The sequence below is a fragment of the Podarcis cretensis genome, assembly GCF_951804945.1.
Source record: "Podarcis cretensis genome assembly, chromosome: 9".
Classification (NCBI taxonomy): domain Eukaryota; kingdom Metazoa; phylum Chordata; class Lepidosauria; order Squamata; family Lacertidae; genus Podarcis; species Podarcis cretensis.
This window is the reverse complement of record NC_137178.1, coordinates 6,735,939-6,754,293: the sequence shown is the minus strand read 5'-3', so window position 1 is coordinate 6,754,293 and position 18,355 is coordinate 6,735,939. Positions and strand designations below refer to the sequence as shown.

General features: G+C 46.6%; 1 protein-coding gene and 1 long non-coding RNA gene across 4 annotated transcripts in view; one reads left to right on the top strand and one right to left on the bottom strand.

Annotated features, from left to right (window-relative positions):
• Positions 1-18,355, top strand: part of LOC307224471 — a 560,506-nt gene that overhangs the window by 483,458 nt on the left and 58,693 nt on the right. The window lies entirely within an intron of this gene.
• The window catches only part of SMOX (spermine oxidase), a 45,785-nt gene that overhangs the window by 19,488 nt on the left and 7,942 nt on the right, over positions 1-18,355 (bottom strand). Inside the window, exon 1 of one of the 3 annotated variants that reach the window (XM_079990937.1) lies at positions 13,487-13,642. The exons of the other annotated variants lie outside the window; for them this stretch is intronic. The gene's annotated coding sequence lies outside the window, so the exon portion shown is untranslated. Of the gene's footprint in view, positions 1-13,486; positions 13,643-18,355 lie in introns of those variants that run through there. 3 annotated transcript variants of the gene reach the window in all.

Sequence of the window (18,355 nt, the reverse complement as noted above, 5' to 3'; positions counted from 1 at the left end):
CCCCATTCTCTGATCCAGACAGGGAAGAGTCCATTGGTTAGACACAACCCTTTCCTCGATCGCTGTGCAAATCCACAGGAAAGACAATTGAGGACGCAGTGCCAAAAAAAGGTCTGAACTTCTAAAACAAGTTAAGTGGCATGTAAGCTAAGTTGATGATAGGGCCTTGGAGCCAGGAGCATTTCAAGTTCAAATTACACAGTGTGCCACGCTTATGAGTGCATAAAGAGCCACACAGTAGCAGAGAATTCTGAGCTGAAACCTGGAATAGCATGCCCATCTAAAATCCCACCCAGTTGTTGGTTATCCGAGGTGCTGCAAGATACGAGGTCCTCCCTGCCTGATGAGTCCTGAGATGAAGGGAAATTGTTGTGGCTTTCTGGTCTTGGGCTATTGGTAGCCCAACTAGTTCTTGAAGATCCATGTAGTGTTGTTGCACCCACAACGGCAAAGCCTGCAACTCCGAATGGAGAAAACACGTAAAAGGGCACAGCATTTTGTCTCCCAAGATTGCAGCAACTCAAGGGGCCAAGCTGTGAGAATGTCTGCGGTCATCTTCTGTGGGGGAAGAGGAAGTTGTCGGTTTCGCTGGGACAAAGATATCACAGGAGGAGTTGTGTCAGGGCAGGCTGAGGCCTGGGAAAATGTTGCAGACAATATGAACAGATCCCAGAGACACGTCAGCTGAATAAAGGCTGCAGGGCTAGACACTGGGAGTGGGACTAGACGACCCTCGGACTCTACAATTCTATGATTCTAAGTAACATCTTACAGACATCCCATGTGGGTGTTGAAAGTGGCTCGAGACAGGGAGCTTGTGGAAGACAGAAAAGAAGAGCCAAAGAGTCTGTCTCCCAGGTGTGAGGTGCAAAGGCAAAAGCAGAGAGGTGTTAAGAAAATGTTTTCTTTCCCCTTCCTCTCTACCCTCTGCTGTTTTTTCATTGGCCCCCACCTGTTTGTACAAATTTTTCAAAAGCTACGCAAATATAAAAAAGGAAACCAGACCACGGCTGGCAAACACATCACGCTTCTGAAATGCCATTTGTGCAATTTCCTGTATCAACCAAATGCGACAGATTTGGGTTGTTTTTAAAGGCGGTGTTTTCACAGCCTGCTTCATCTCACCCATCTTTAGCCAACAAAGCTGGAAAGTAATGGAATGAGGCGATCAATACAAGCATTGCGCTGAGAACATCAAGGGCCAATTCAATCAGTGAGACAAGCTCTGCTTGCCCAAGACATCCACGAGTGCCACAATGAGATGCTGACATCAAAAGAACCCTAAAAAGAAGTTGTTGCATAAGTACCATCAGAAGCCGAAGGAAGAATTTGAAAGCTTGGACCAGCGAGCTCTTCCAATATCAGCAGCACCCTGCAGAAAGAACTATGGGGGTTGGCTTCAAAACAAACTGAAGGCTTATCAGGTTGCATTAAAATGTAATATTGCTGTTTAAAGCGATAGCTGAGGACTCACATTTTGAGAGAAATTTAAAATGCTTTCAGGGTGCCCAGCACATACAAGGTGCACCCACACTGGGTATTTTACACAACACAACTAGTTCTGTGGGTTAGTGTGAAACTGTAGAAAGGGGCTTTCTATAAATAATGGGTCTATAATGAACTAGGGCTTGCCGATCAGAAGGTCGGCAATTCAAATCCCCGCAAAAGGGTGAGCTCCCGTTGTTCGGCCCCAGCTCCTGCCAACCTAGCAGTGCAAGTGGATGAATAGGTACTGCTCCGGCTGGAAGGTAAATGGTGTTTCCGTACACTGCTCTGGTTTGCCAGAAGTGGCTTAGTCATGCTGGCCACAAGCTGTACGCTGGCTCCCTCGGCCAATAAAGCAAGATGAGCGCCACAACCCCAGAGTCGTCCGCAACTGGACCTAATGGTCAGGGGTCCCTTTACCTTTACCTTAATGAACTTGCAAATCAGCCACTCGTCTGGTTACCTGCAGCAAGTAGGAATCACCTCCAGGAAACCAAGTAGGGAACTTTCAGCAAACTGGAAGAAAGTTGGTTCTTTTCCTCCCCTCTCACCACCTAGGCATTCCATGTGCCACAAATGACAAATATAATTAGGGAGGGGGCCTGGCAAGTTTTGTAACCATTTCCCAACTTGCTAAAAGTTCCAGTGTGGCCTGGAGAAATTCTATTCCACTATGATTAGATTAGCCGGTACTCAGAGACAATGCTATCAGCTCCATTACTAACAGATAGGCAGGAGTCCAACCCGAAGTGAGTTCAAACTCGCATCCGACTCTCAATCTATCTGATGATTCCTATAAGGCCACCTGGAAACTTGAGAAGATCACCCGGAAAGGAAAAAGCAGAAAAAGTTGCCCAACTAGCCCCCAAGCATTTCCTGACAATCAACCCAAGGGTTTGGCTGGGGAGAGGAGGTGTTTTCGAAGGAAGGGGTGCGGAGAAAGGCCAAGGAATGAAAATGCCTCCTTAAAAAGTCCAGTGTAGACATTACTGAGCAAAACAGTCTGATTCCGTATAAGGAAGCTTCCCATACAAATCTGTTCTATTTCATTTCCCAAAGTGGAAGTCAATTCTTGGGGAGCTTGGTGCTGATTTCCACGCTCATGCTGAAACTGCAGAACTGCAGAATTGGCATGGCTCCAGCACCAAGGCCAATTCAGGGTCCATGCTTCTATTTTTTTTCCACGGGCTTTTTAAGCTAACAGTGGCCCGTTGCCTGCTCCAAATCTTGCAGTTGGGAAGGGCTACAAAAGTGAAGAATGGCATTTTTGACCTGTAAAGGGGGGGGGGGTTGCCCTTCCAGCCAGCTCACACCACTTCTGTTCAGGTTTCATCCACCCAAATGCAGAACACAAACATACAGAGCGAGCTCTACAAATATGACACACGCGCATCCTGCTTAGACAAGTTAGCCCAGGAGCAGCACGGTCCACCCTGCCTGGCATTCTCTTTGGGGGAAAAAGCTATTAGGAGTGATGAAATCTTGGCGCTTTATGCAGCCTGTTTGCAGAAGGCAAACAGTTCTGGATCTGGCCAGCGCCTGGGTAGATGACTGCCGTGGGAACCCCATATAACAGCCTGGAGTTCTGTGATGAAAGAAAGGCAGGATGGGAATGTACTAAGCCATTATCAACTCACTGGACCTAAATCGTAGGTTGTCTCTTTAGGCAAACAGCACACTGCCTGGAAGAGAACGCCGTGTGCTCTCACCAGTGGGCAACACAGAGAGACATGCAGGATCCTGCCCTGCCTCTCCCTCCTTCTGAAGGCAGCCCTCCAACCTCCAGGAACGACAAATAAAACATTTTGTGCAATGTCCCGGGTTAATCGGCATTCCACAAAGGAAGCCTGGGTGAATCCCAGACACCTGCTGTTCTGAACTGCTGCAGGCTGCGACTCTTGTCGCACTGAACGTGTCAGCCAGAATTGTTATATGTAGGGTTTTATTAGTTTTCAAAACTTTATTGCAAAGTTAAAATAATAGTAAGAGAAATATGAAATGAAATAAAGGGAAGGGGGACACACACAAGGTTCACGTTACCTCATAAAAACAAAGTCATTCTCAAGAGACTACACAATGAATTAGATGTTACAACAAAAACTGGCCTGATACAGAGAGAAAACAAGTGTTGTGAATACCATATAAAGCCGTATTTCATCACTTGGATCCTTCATCCTATGGATTTTGCACCCTGAGATACCCTTAGTTTATGAGTCAATTTCTCAGAAATAAAAACAAACGCTACCATGTTGAACGAAATGAGAAAAGCCCAATGACTTGTCCCAGCCCTGTGAATGAGCAGCTAGCAAAACGATGAGTGGTTTACATGCTAAGTCTGTCTTTGATGCATCCAAAACTGTCACAGTTTGGGTTCTAAAGGGCTACTGTTTCAGAAATTTCCTTTATCACCTCTTCCCAAAATTTGCACACGTGTTTGAAAGACCATGACCCTATAGCTGCATTTTTAAGGTGCAAGTTTACTCTCAAATGCTTCATAGTAGCCACCTTTGTGACAACCCTGTAATATAAGTCACTAATACGAAGGATGAGCGATACTGACCTACCCTTGGGTACCAAATGAATTCATGGCAAGGAACCTAGGGAGGCTTAGATCCTGTCTAAAATATACATACTGAGTCAGGGACGGGTGCATATTAAAATAAGAGAATCAAAAAAGCCTGAAAGTTCATCCCCTTGGACTGGGCTGCAGTATGGTGCGTCATTTTAAGGGGCGAAACTTAATTTTTGCACATTTCTTAAATGAAGGGTCTTAAAAATATGTTTTTGGGTGTGAGGAATTAAAATCTGCTGTTATTTTTGTGACTGGACAACATTTAGCTTAGTAAGTTTATCTTGGATGAAGAAGCACATAAACTGCTTTCAGAAAACCAGTTTTAATTTTACCTTCAGAAAATGTCGTGTAATGATTAATTGATTGCTTGGTTGGTTGATAAACAAACACACATACATACATACATAACTACAAATACTTCGCAATCATTCTTAATGATTTCTATGCAATTTTACACGCATCACACTTGCCAAGCAAAACTAAACTATATTAATTTAACCGAAATATCATTTGAACTCCCCAAGTCCTGTTACAACTTTTTAGCGCCCCACATTTGGGGAAATTTGAAAGTTGGGAAAGTCAACATTTCAGAGCAGGTTGCAGAATGTGAGGAAGTGAAGATGCTAGCAGGGTGGCCGTCGGGAACCACAAAGTGTGAAAAGGGCAAGGGAAGCTTCGGTGAACTGAAATTGTTTCGCGCTGTAGATCCAGTGCTTTTGACTTTCAATGCTGGCTGTTTAAGAGGGACAAGAAGTCCATTGCGGAGGATGCAACTGCACTGACACAACCCACAGGGGCAAGTTTTCCAGATGCTTTCAGGCAGGGGCGGGGGAAACCGTTTGGCCTGAGAGCTGCATTCCCTTCTCAACAACCTTCTGCAGGACATGGGATCATGCAAGCAGCTGGCAGGGGCAGAGCAAACAATCCAGAACAAAACGAATTCAAGCTTCAAGGAAAACATTTCAGATCCTTCTCTATGGGACAGTTTGTTTCCCCCATAGTGACCTACCTACTCAATTTATAGAGCTGCCCCACAGAAGGAAGTACTCTAAAAAAGCAGGGTGGTGTAGTAGTTAAGAGTGTCGGACCAGGACCTGGGAGATCAGGGTTCAAACCCCGCCTCCGTCAGGATGCTCACTCGGTGACCATGGGCCAGTCACGGCCTCTTAAGCTACTTTGAAGGGCCGTTGTAGGGATTAACTGAGGAGGGGAGTGAGCCACATGTTCCCTGGGGCAAAGGGTGGGATATGAATGCAATAAATAAGCTCTTCGGCTTACCTGTTTAAGAAGGATGGATGGGCCAGCCAGATGGAGATGCCAGTAGCCAGCTTGGCATCCAGGTATCTCCACGTGGTCACAATTGGACCAGTGCCAGTTGCAAAATGCGCCTGGCTCCTGGGGAATTTCTAGCACCGATAAGATCTACATGTGGAAGTCCCACCGCTGAGACGGTAAGCAACTTCATTGAGCCGCCTCAAAGGCCTAAGTGGTGGAAATGGCAGGATGTGAAACTGTTTAATAAACACATTCCGACGAGGAAATGTCTTTACGAATGATTTTTTTGAGGCAGACCAGCACGATCACAGGAAAAGTGAATCGGGCATGAAATAAATAACAGCTGGGATGGAATATTATGTTACAGCTGATGTGCTGATTATTTTTTTTAATGTATTTATTTATTGAAAATGTTTTAAAGCCACCGTTCATCAATACATGATATCAGGGATGCAATCATAATATTCTAAAACCAAAAACACAGGCAATATAAACACAGATAAAAAAGAGCCAGTAAAAATAACAGGCTGTTTATATAAATATCAGGAGCTTTATCTGCTTATCTGTTTTCCTGCTGTTTTAATTGATGTTTGACTGTTTCCCAGCCTGGAACATTCAGACACAGGATGTTGAAATTCAGACTGTAAGCTTGTCAGGGCAGGGCTCTATTTGTCTTGTCTGCGGTAAAGCACCCTGTACTGTCTTGACTCCCACCCAATACAGAATAATAAGCTCATCAGCCAGGGATGGCGTCAGCTTCTAGGAAGCCTTTGGGCATCTCTGCCCGAGAGAGCCCCATAAGCAGACCAGATGTGGCAGAGCCTAGAGGCACATGCAAACTCAGAGAGTGCCCCCAGTGTTCTCGGGAAGAAAACAAAGAGGATTTGGAGACGCACCTCACATGTGGGGCTTAGCCAGACAGGGCCTAGAGTCAAGCGAGAATCAAGAATCAAGAACGCAAGAATCATGAATCATGAATGCTCTTGGGGAGTGGGCCCCCTAACTGCTGGGGGAGGTCCTGACAGATGCCCAACTCTGCCAACCTCTGGCACCGGACGCCACACAGGCAGCTTCTCCCACCAGCACTCACTACTTGAAAGGAGCAAGAGAGAGAGGAAATGAATAAATTCTGGGCTGAAGAACTATTAATAGAAATGCTGATCAAAGCCTTGCAGATTCCCACCACTGCTCTCCAACTCATTTCACTGGTGCCGTGCCCCTGGGGCAAAACGAACTTGTTCCTAGCTGGCCAAATCACCAAAAGGCCACTTTCAATTCCAGCGCACGCATACACAAAACCCCAGTGAAGTTGTTGACAAGCAGAAGTTTATTTAACAAGCCACCAAGCACGTTGGCATATGGTCTGAAACGCTTCTGACTACGAGGGTGGAATTGATTGCTACCATATGGGTAGAGCATATTACCTGCCAAGGGGCACTTCCAAAAACACTACTCAGAACAGGCAGAAGCCTCCAAACACTCAAATTAAGGCATGTTCTGCCAGGTAAAGAGGCATGAATCATGTCTTTGGAGAACTCAAATAACCCCCCACCTCCCGTCGCTGGGCATGCTCTACGAGGGCCCTCAGATCTCAGAAAACGACGGTACATAAGTGGCCCTAGTTGGAGGAACCTCTGGCAAAGCAGCACATATGAGGGCCAACAACTGGGTTCAGGGCCTGGTCACTTAGCAGCAAAAGTGGAGCTCATTATCCAGTCCAGCTGGGGATTAGGAAGACGAGAGAAAGAGGCAGGAGCTGCAGTCGAAATCCAAAAGAAAAAGGGGGCCATAGTAAGAAAAGGAAACAGAACTGGAGAAATCAGCCCAGGCAAAAGTGGAGGAGCAGGCACGGCTTGTCTCCACTGTCTGTCCTGCTCAGAGTAGACCCACTGAAAATAATGGGCACAGTGCACTTCGGTCCATTGATTTAAATGGGACTACTCCAAGAATAGCTTAGTTGGATACAGCTCTCTATGTGCAATCTCTCCAGCAAGAGGGGAAGGATCCTGCAGCAGTGGGTCTCCTGCACTGGCAGGGAGCCAAACTAGGGGGCACTCTCTTTGAGTTCCTTCATCCAACTCTATGGTAACATGGGTAAAACACGTAATATTTGGAAGTCTACGGAAATGTTTAAAAAGTGCCGGGCTGGGTTCAGCTAAGTTGCTGAGCTAATGAAAGAGTATAACTAAGTCTGGCTAGTGCAATAGGGCTTTCTCCCCTGTTCTTTGTCCCCTGTGACCCCTGCATCCTCCCCAAATCTGTTTAGGTGGGGAGATGCCCTGGGAGAGGGCACAGTGGGGAGGAGAGGTGAGATGACTCAGTCTGATAAGCAGAAATGCTCACACTGATAGAATAATCGCTTTAGCACAACACTGACTTCCACCCATCAACTCCATGGATCAGCAACTGGTGAGTCGGGACCTAATGAAAGGTTGATGGCATCACCGTTCTCCTTTGTTTAAGTAATTTCAAAGAGAAGGATAAAGACAGGAGTGAGCAGAAGAGGGGGTGAAATACACAGAGGGAGAAGGAGACCAAAATGAGAGGATAACTTATTCTACAGGAGGGGTAGCCAGTGTAGTCCTCCACAGTTGTTTTGGACTTCAACTCCTAGCATCCCAGATGATTGGCCATGTTGAGTGGGACTGATGGGAGCTTTCAAAGGACATTGCATTGGCTACCCATGTTCTACAGACCGGGTCGTCTGAGGTCTGAAAACACCCACTAGTCTATAATGCATTATTAGAAGAAGTCATGTTTCGAAGGAAGGAACACTGGAGCAAATTGGCTCTCAATGAATGTGGTGGCCATTTCTTTGGCGTCTTACTGGCCAACCATTCTGACCTGCCTTGTTTTGAGCAGCAAACCGTAGAATCGCTGACCTAAAAGAGAATGGGCGACTTTCCCCGGGGTCAACTTCCTTATTATTTCTTAAAAGGGAAGGGAAATTTGCACATGAACGAAGTCTTTCCAGTTGGACATTCTGCTCTCTCTTTTTTAAAGACTCGGGAGGAAGCAAAGTCTGCCAGTCTATAAAAGGACTTTTCGTCGTCCTTCACAACCTTCTCTGGGAAAATGAAAGGTTACCCGCAAAGGGACCGCAGGGCTGTGACAGGACACTCTTTCCTTTGCCAGCGTCACCCCAGGGAGAAAGGAGAGGGATCAAAGACCGGCCTTTTCCACAGGCTGGTTTTGGGGCGGGCTGGCAGCAATTCTCAAGTGAAGCCTTTTAAAAAAAAAAAAAAAAAGGCAGCATCCAAAACTGCTTAGCTCAGCAATGCTGAATTGTGCTGCTTGTTTGCGCAGTCATTTAAATTTTAAAATGAACAGTTGCTGCTCAACATTGTGACTCAGCTGAAAATAAAAGGCAGGGACAAATGTGAAATCAGCTGGGTGTGAGGAAGAAGCGAGGCGGGTGGAGTTCACAAGATGCTCAGGGTTTGGAAACCAGCGAGAGGAAACGGCAGGTGCCAATACACAGACAGCTGTCGCACGGAACACTTTCTTCAGAACTGCTGGAGATCACGTTTTCCCAGTGCTCTAATCACAATATTTACCGGGAATGTGCCATTCCTTTTCCCAGGCCAGTCAGCGCATCCATCGCTATTCAGGAGAGCATGCAGAGCCCAAAGTCTCCCAGGCACGTATTCCAAGAGTGTTAAGAACATTACAAGAGTCCTGCTGGGTTGCAGCAAAGTTCCATCAAATCCAAATTTGTATTTGCAACCGAAGCTGGGCAGATGCCACCTAGAAGCTCTGCCCTGTTACTGGCTCCCAACATTGTCAACAATTTAAGAAGGAAGTTGACAAGCTGGAACGTGTGCAGAGGAGGGCAACCAAGATGGTCAAGGGGCTGGAAACCAAGCCTTATGAGGAATGGTTGAAGGAGTTGGGTATGATTAGCCTGGAAAAGATGAGACTGAGAGGAGATATGAGAGCCATCTTCAAATATCTCAAGGGCTGTCATATAGAAGAGGGAACAAAGCTTGTTTTCTCCTGCTCTGGAGGGTAGAACCTGAACCAATGGCTTCAAGTGACAAGAAATGAGATTCTGACTAAACATCAGGAAGAACTTCCTGACAGTAAGAGCTGCTCAACAGTGGAACAGACGCCCTCGGAAAGTTGTGGACTCGGAGGTTTTTAAGCAAAGGTTGGGCGGCCATCTATCATTGATGATCTAGTTGAGATTCCCGCATTCTATGATTCTATGTAGCGTTTTGGGCAGTGGTTCTCAACAGGTGTGGCGCCCCACACTGGTGTGGCAAGAGAGGATGGCAAGTGCGGGGGTGGGGGGAGATTCAAGGGCAATCTACAGAACATTTAAACATTTCAGTATAGTATAGCACAGTATAAAAAAATATAATTGCAGACTAGGGAAAGGTATTTTTTTCAAAATGAGAGCAAGAGCATCAAATGATACTGAGGACAGTCCTAGTTGTGTTTTCCAGTGTATTTCTTATCAATTAAGAAATCAGTGTGGCACAGGCAATTTTTTATTCTGAAAGTGCAGCCCAGAGAAAAAAAGTTTGAGAACCACTGACTTAGCAGTATACCGCTTCTTGAGCACTGAACTTACATGAGTGACAACTGTTAATCGACTTATCCTCCATGATTTATCCCAACCTTTTTCCCAAAGACATCTAAGCTGGCGGTCGATCCTGACACCTTGCAGCAGAAAATCCCAGAAGTTAAGTACAGATAAGTTCTTCCTTGGGAGCTTACGATAAACAATCATTCACCATTTTATGATCACTTTAAGTTTTATTGCCAGGTATTTTTTATTTTAAAAAAATGCATTTTTCTTTTTGGATTATTTTAGAAGCAGAGATCTCTCCCAGTGTATTGCTCCAGCAGGCAATGCCTCCCCAACTCAGCACAGGCAAATGCCTGACTGTTTCATGTGACTTTTTCCTTCCCTTTTCATTTTATTTTTCAAGCTGTTTGCATCCCTGCTCAGGTGCTGGAGAACTCTTACCCTGATTTTTCCTTTTTTAAAGAGCTGGTGTGCAGAAATATACGAGTAGAGCTCTCTGCTGCCGAGCCACAACACACAGCCGTCCATCATTTGGCAATGGACTGTGGATACTGCTCTTCGAGCACTGGATCACACCCAGGTTCACATGTAGCACAGAGGAAAAAGATCCAGGAATTTTATATCACCTGTTCCAAGGCAAATTTAAAGACAGACGCCACCAAACACCATGCAGATGAACAGGCTTCTCAGCTGCTGCGTGGCAGCCTTGAAAGATCAAGAGGAAACAAGTGCAGCCTCAAACAAAATTAAACCATTACACCAATCCAATCTTCAAAGCCACCTTTGAACTGAGATCCAGATGCTTTCTGTGCTATGAAGGGAGGGGATTTGCAGGAAAGGAGAAGAGTAAGCCTCCTGTGGACTCAAATACTCAGCTGTGCTGCTGGGATGTTTTGCAGGTGGCCAAATTGAGCAGCAGGGATTGTGAAAGAGTTAAGAGCAGCACTGCATTGTGGTTTGGATGTGGGTGGGCAGCAGATCAGTGGTGGAGCACATGCGGCGTATGTGCAGAAGGTCCCAGTTTCAATCCCTGGCCTCTCCAGTTCAAGAGGACCACAGTAGCAGACCTCTGGAGACCCTGGAAAGCCACTCCAGACACAGCTCAGCAAACTTGGCAGACCCGTTCCCCTCCAGATTTTCTGCACTACAACTCCCAGCAAGCCTCAGTGAGCAACACTGCTGGCTGGGACTATTGGGAGTTGTGGTCCAACGCACCAGGTTGGGGAAGGCTAGGTAGACAATACTGGGCCAGATGGACCAGCAATCAGGCCCCACATGCACTATACATTTAAAGCAGCATCATACCACATTAAACAGTCATAAGGTAAAGGTAAAGGTACCCCTGCCCGTACGGGCCAGTCTTGACAGACTCTGGGGTTGTGCGCCCATCTCACTTAAGAGGCCAGGGGCCAGCGCTGTCCGGAGACACTTCCGGGTCACGTGGCCAGCGTGACAAAGCTGCATCTGGCGAGCCAGCACAGCACACGGAAACGCCGTTTACCTTCCCGCTGGTAAGCGGTCCCTATTTATCTACTTGCACCCGGAGGTGCTTTCGAACTGCTAGGTTGGCAGGTGCTGGGACCGAGCAGCGGGAGCGCACCCCGCCGCAGGGATTCGAACCGCCGACCTTTCGATCGGCAAGCCCTAGGCGCTGAGGCTTTAACCCACAGCGCCACCTGCGTCCCCTTAAACAGTCATAGGTTCCCCCAAAGAATCTTGGGAACTGGAATCTGTTGAGGGTTATTAGGAGACCCCTGTTCTGCTCAGAGAGCTACAATTCCCAGAGCAGTTTAACTATCAGTTTCAGTGTATCTGAAGAAGTGTGCATGCACACGAAAGCTCATACCAAGTACTAACTTAGTTGGTCTTTAAGGTGCTACTGGAAGGAATTTTTTTATTTTGTTTTAATTCCCAGAGCAGTTTAACTATCAACCCCTCTTCCAAGGGAACTCATGCTCATGTAGTGTGGATGAGATGGGCTGCAACAGGAACTATGGGTAGCACAAACATTAATGCAGGGTTCAGCAAGCAACTGATTCAGTTTCCTCCCTCTTGGGTACAACAGAAGCAGGACAGGTGCAGTTATACAGCATCTAGCACTGCCCCGAACCAATTCTCATGTAATAGAAGCCTACGTAGATCAAAAGGTAAACGTTATGACATCCGATTACCATGACGTAACAGTGGTCATTGTGGATTTTGCCTTGGAGCAATGCTTCATCACAGCATTAACAGATGAATGTTAAGGGCCAGGACAAGAGGCTCCGTTTCTTAATACAAAGACCTTTGTAGAATATTCTAAATGAAGAAAAAGGCTCACCTTTCCCCAACTCCAAGCTGGAGACAATAGAACCTAGTAGATATGTACAAAGAAAGTGCAGTTTAGAGACTTGAGGCAAGTAGAGAGGGGTGGGGAAAAGATAGCTTTGAGTTCTGGAAGGAACTTTTGCAGGGAGTGCCTCAGGAGGGATTCCGAAGCGCAGCAGTGAATCTGCTGTAGGGAGTGCTTAAACTACCTCGTCCACCTATGCTCAGCTTGTATTTTTGTTGTTAAAAACGCAACTATTACGGAAGCACCTTAGAGCTCCAGTCGGGATAGCTCAGTCAGCAGAGCATAATCTCAGGGTCATGGATTTGAGCCTCACCTTGGGCAAAAGATTCCTGCATTGCAGGGGTTTGGAGACCCAAATCTGCAATTCTACGATTCCGTTATCTCTCCCTCCGGAAAAAACTAAACTAGCTTAAGCACTGTGCCCCTAAAATGTCACACTCTCTGGGGAAGAGTAGTGTGTGTAACAGTGCCTTGGCATTATTATTATTATTATTATTATTCATTACTTTTTTGCTCAGAGCAACTTACCAAAAAAAAAAAAAAAAGCATGCACACATACCAAAATTTCCTACAATCACAGGTAACCCTTAGACGTGTTATTACAACGCAACTCTTGAGCTCCCAAACTCACTGGTCACAATCCCTGAACCAAGCCAGGTTCTCTTAACGTTTCTGAGTAGGTCTCTAAAATACAAAGTGCTGTGGCTTTGTGTGTGTGTGTGTGAATCACTGCAGAGAAAACCCTAAAAAAGCACTTACACATGCGTTTGAAGCTTTCGACGAACTCCTCCAGGCTGCAGCAATCAGGTTGGAACCAGATTTAACCATGCTTACAGCAGACCCAGCGAGATCAAGGGGATTTAAGTCAGGGATGACTATGCTCCGTCCCACGGATTTCAACAGGCCCACTCATATGACTAAACCTGGGTATAACCCATTGTTTCCAAAGTCTCGGGCTTTTTCTACAAGTATAGCTGAGCGTGAGAAAACGAAGGCGCTTCGAAGAGAACGTACAGCAGAAAGTGACAAGGGCCCATCCATTAATTGCAACGCTACAAGAAATTCCAAAGTTGCAATATGCAGCAGGGCAGGGTTGCCATGCCCCAACCTGCAACTTTCCCCCACATCCCAAGTTCTGCAGGGATATGTAGCTCAGAGGTTCCACTCTGACTCTCCTTCCAAGTCACCTTCTCGATGTACACCCTAAATAAAGGCATGCATAGGGGAAGTCGGACCATGAAGCAGCCCACAGGTATCCATCTACTTAACAGGCATAGCCCTACCTTACCTTACAAAGATGTTCTGAAGAGAAGCGAGAGAAACAGCATCACCCTGCACATTGCACTTCTAATGGGAAACGTTTTGGCAAACTTCACTGCGCTGCCGAAAGCCAAGCAGTTGCTGTTTTCCCTTCCCCGGAAAAATGCTCTCTTGCTTTGAAGACAACCTGGCTTGTCTTCCGACGCAGCCGCTTCGTATGCCCTCAGAAACAGCTCCTCGTTGTAAATACACCGGAGTGGATGTTATCTGATTATGCAATCATATCTGATCAAAACCCTGCTAAATTCTTGGCTTGCAACCACATTACTTGGCAATACATCCCATGTGTTAATTAGGTTATTTCCTTTTGGCATTTTTGAACTTGCATCTTAATACCAACTGTTGTACGCCAAACAGGGCTCTGTTTTGTTCCTCTGCCTTTTATTTTCCCCTCTTAAGAGTAACCAAAAAGCTTCTCAACTTCTCCTTTTGTTCACGCTCAATGTTCTTAGAAAGGAGTTATGAAGAACTACAAAAAGCAACGATTTCTAGATTCTAGTGCAATCAGATCTTTACAAGCCTTAGAATCCACCACTGATTTTTTTTGAAAAGCATTCAGCAAACAAATGTTTAGTTGCCAATAGTGACAACCAAATTTACAGCCTACTATTCACCTGTATTTCCATGTTCCCCAGTTGGCTTCTCTTAGCCTCCTAACGGGCTATTTAAAACGAGGGGAGCCACTCTGTCCTTCCTGACCTTTGCATTTTGGTGCTGGTTGCAAAGAAAGGGACTTTCCTTCCGAAAAGAGCATTCCAGGCCTCTTAACTCACCTGCCTGCATTTCCTATTTGCCTATGGCTGTCAGGCAGTTAGTTCAAACCATGACTAGTTTAAAAACTATCTGACCTCATAGCCGCAGGCACAGAACATAAACTAGTATACAACCAGCATTCCTAACTCCTTCTGAAGCTGGACAAATTACTATCCTAAATAAGCTTTGAGAGAGTTACAATCTTGGTGGATCAGGGGGATGCTATGGACGTAGTTTATCTTGATTTTGGTAAGGCAAAGTCCCCCATAACAGACATATTATTTTTTGCTCTTTTGGCATCTTGGGAATTAATCAGTTTTAATGTGGCATGGTATCCATTCTGAAGGAAATCAGCCCCGAGTGCTCACTGGAAGGACAGATCCTGAAGCTGAGGCTCCAAGACTTTGGCCACCTCATGAGAAGCGAAGACTCCCTGGAAAAGACCCTGATGTTGGGAAAGATTGAGGGCACAAGGAGAAGGGGACAACAGAGGACGAGATGGTTGGACAGTGTTCTCGAAGCTACAAACATGAGTCTGACCAAGCTGCGGGGGGCAGTGGAAGACAGGAGTGCCTGGTGTGCTCTGGTCCATGGGGTCACCAAGAGTTGGACACGACTAAACGACTAAACAACAACAATGTGGCATGAGCTTCAAAGGCAACATCTATCTCCACCCGAATCATTTTAAGCTGCTAAAAGGGCTAAACTCTGCCCAACCAGGCAGAAGAAGAGAAAATGAAAGTCACTCAGGCCTTCTAGAACATCTCATAACACTCTGTGCATAGAACTCACTTGGGTTTGCCCCAATGCTTTCTAAGGCACTTCCATTTTATGGCTTTCAGGTACAGACCGGCACATTTTCCGTCCAAAAACCCCACAGGTCAGCACTCTCACCCCACCCGCCCCCCAAATATCAACATCATTCCCTATTCAGAAACTCCTGTGTGTCCTATTGAAACTTCCATTTTTGTAAGGGGAGATTTTGTTTATTACATTTATCACATTCCTCTCACTGGGCCACGGATTAGCTGTTCCGGCTGACTCTAGGCGGTCTCTGGGTTCTGTTACATATTGCTACGATCACCAATGTTTCATTTTCCAACGCACTTTTCTGCTGGTAAGGTGACCCCCTAAATACAGCCACATCTTATAAAGATACTTTGGAGTGGTTTGCTAGGCTCAAGGCTTCAAGAAGACCGCTTAAGCGTTCTGCTAACACCCCATTGCTGGATATGACGGGTTGGGGAATCTCAGGCCTGGGAGCTAAATGTGGCCCTTGAAGTCCACATCTGGCCCCTGGAATTCTCCCCAGACCACATCTGCTTTACCCCCTAAGTGTTTATGCTAGACTGCCTGAAAAACAGAGGGTGGGGTTGGGGTATGTGAGTGTGTATGGGTAGCAGACTATTGCACAAACGTAACATTTACATTCGTTGCTCCGCCCACTTTCTTCTGACCCTGCCCGCCCCTGGCATGTGGCCCTCGGAAAGCTGTCCAGAAGGAAATATGGCCCTCAGAATGAAAAAAACTTCCCCACCTCTACTGTATGGTATCACGGCTATGAAATTGGGCCCTTGTAGGAGGAATGGTACACCTCGGGTCTGTAAAAAGCCAAAACGCCTTTAAATATCCTACAAGATCACCTAGGTTGCACAGTTTTGAAAGAGCTATTCCAGTAGCAGCAGCAAAACAAATATATATATATAAGCATATCTTGCCTATAGAGTTCTGGCGAAGTTCCCGTTGGCCTCAGCCTATAACCACCATTACTCCGTTTTTTAAAATAAAGGAGGCAGGAAAGACACTGATTTTTGCCTGGTGCCTTTCGGTTCACAAGCTCTTGCCCCTAGCTTCACTGAAAACCATGAAGGGAAATGGCAGCCTGGCTCACAGGGTGCTGGTGGGGGGTCAGCCAAGTTCAAAGCTGCAAGGGCTTTGCACGTTCAAAACCCAAAAGGTCAGCAGTGCTACATTTCTGTTTGGATGGACCTGGCGATTCTGGCTGCAATTGGACACGTACCAACCACTGGGGCCAAACTGCAGATCTCCATACCCAACTCGAAGGCTGCGTTCTCCAGAGCCACACCAACTCCAGCACCCCAAGATCAGGTGCAACAGGCTGAAGGCCTGTTGACCAGACCAAAGGGCATAAAACTGGGCTCCTAGCATTTGTGGCAGGATCTGGCCCACCCAAGGCTGCATCTTGTCTGCCAGCTACAAGGGTCGTCATTGTGCCACCCTATTCTCCTCTGGGAAGAGGCCTGAGCACCCTTCTTCCCAGGCACCCTTCTTCCCCGCCAGAATACTGCCCCATAATTCTCGATATTTCACTTTTATCTGCTGAAATGAGGATCGTCCTCCTTGAATAGCCTAATTACTCTCACACTGGCAGCATGCCACGTGAATTAGATTAGGTAATTCAACAGGCGCCTCTTCCAAGAAAATGTTTTCACTCCCAAAATAAGGAGATGTGAGGAACAGGATAAAAACCATGTTTAGCTCTTCCAGAAGTCTCACAAGCATTCATGATCAAGGCCGAGAAACATCGTGTGTGTGTGTGTGTGTGTGTGTGTGTGTGTGTGTGTGTGTAGACCAAAGCGTGTCCAAGCAGCTCCTCCTCTTTTTATGGGACGTTTTAAAAAAGCAGACCTAAATGACATGTTCCGGGCCTTTGATGCAGAATGTTAATTGGGATTGCAGCTTTCAAGCTGCAGCAGAGCACTTTCCAGGGGTTTGCCTGCAGCCTTCTGAGGCCATAAGCTCGTGGAAATGCTTGCCATCCCTGAACAGCAATTTTAAGCAAGCAGAAAATGGTGAAAGGTGTGTGGCCTGTTGTGCAAGGCATCAGCCATAAGCCACACGGCTGTCGAGCCTCCTTGGAGCAAGCCCCACCCCCAAGCACCTTTTTTTGTAGTTTATCGACTTTGGTTTACTTGGGAGCGTGGGATTTGTTAGGTCAAATGGTGCAGGGTAGATTGCCCTGGCCTCCTGGCCCTGCTGCCAAACTCACTCTGCTGCTTGTCATCCGCTGGGGTCGTCCTCGAGCTCATGGAGTGGGCTCCCTCCTCCCTAGATTGCTCCAAATCTAAATCCCTGGCTAGCTTCCCCCAGCTGATAAGGCAGCTAATTAGATCAGGTGGGCCTCATTTGAATAAAATACAAGGAGGGGTGGCTCAACTACTATCCAAATTTGAAAGGAATTTGAAAGAGGGCAACCACCTTAGCCCCCTGGGAATGGGGACTGTGTTTTTGTTTTGTTTTTTAATCAAGGGGGTGATAAGGATGGGGGGAGGGAAATCACATGCTTAAACTTTTTTTAAAAGCCCCTTTAGAATATCTAACATTTCAAGGAGACTGCTGACTAAAGCTTCTTCCCCTTTCGATGCACAGAGAGCTTATCAGCAGTTTGAAAATTGTACACTGGGGCAAGAGTTGCAACATAGCGCATAGCCGTTGATGCCCCTGCAACAGTAATGTGGTTCTTTGGCCATTTCCTGCTCTTTTATGCTTACACAGCAAAAGGCAGAGGATGCTAAGGTCCCATCCTGTGGATGGAGGGGATCACAGTCATTTTGGGGCAACTAAACCCACAGCACCCCTTGGAGCCTGCTGACATAATCAAGGACCACCTCTCTCCATATGAGCCTATGTGGACCCTGCAAGGATCATTTGAGGCCCTTCTTCAGCTGGTACAGAATTCAGCGGCCAGGTTGCTCACCGGAGCAAGACGGTTTGAGCGTCTTACACCGATTCTGGTCCAATTGCGCTGGCTACCAATTAGTTTCCGGGCCCAATTTAAAGTGCTGGTTTTGTCCTATAAAGCCTTAAACGGCTCAGGACCGCAATCCCTCAAGGGCTGCCTCTCCCCATATGAACCTTCTTGGACCCTGAGATCATCTTCTGAGGCCCTCCTTCGTGTGCCTCCTCCTTAAGAGGTCCGGAGGGTGGCAACATGAGAACAGGGCCTTCTCTGCAGTGGCTCCCCATCTGTGGAATGTTCTCCCCAGGGAAGTTTGCCTGCTGCCTTCATTATACACCTTTAGGTGCCAGGCAAAAACGTTCCTTTTTAACCAGGCATTTGGTT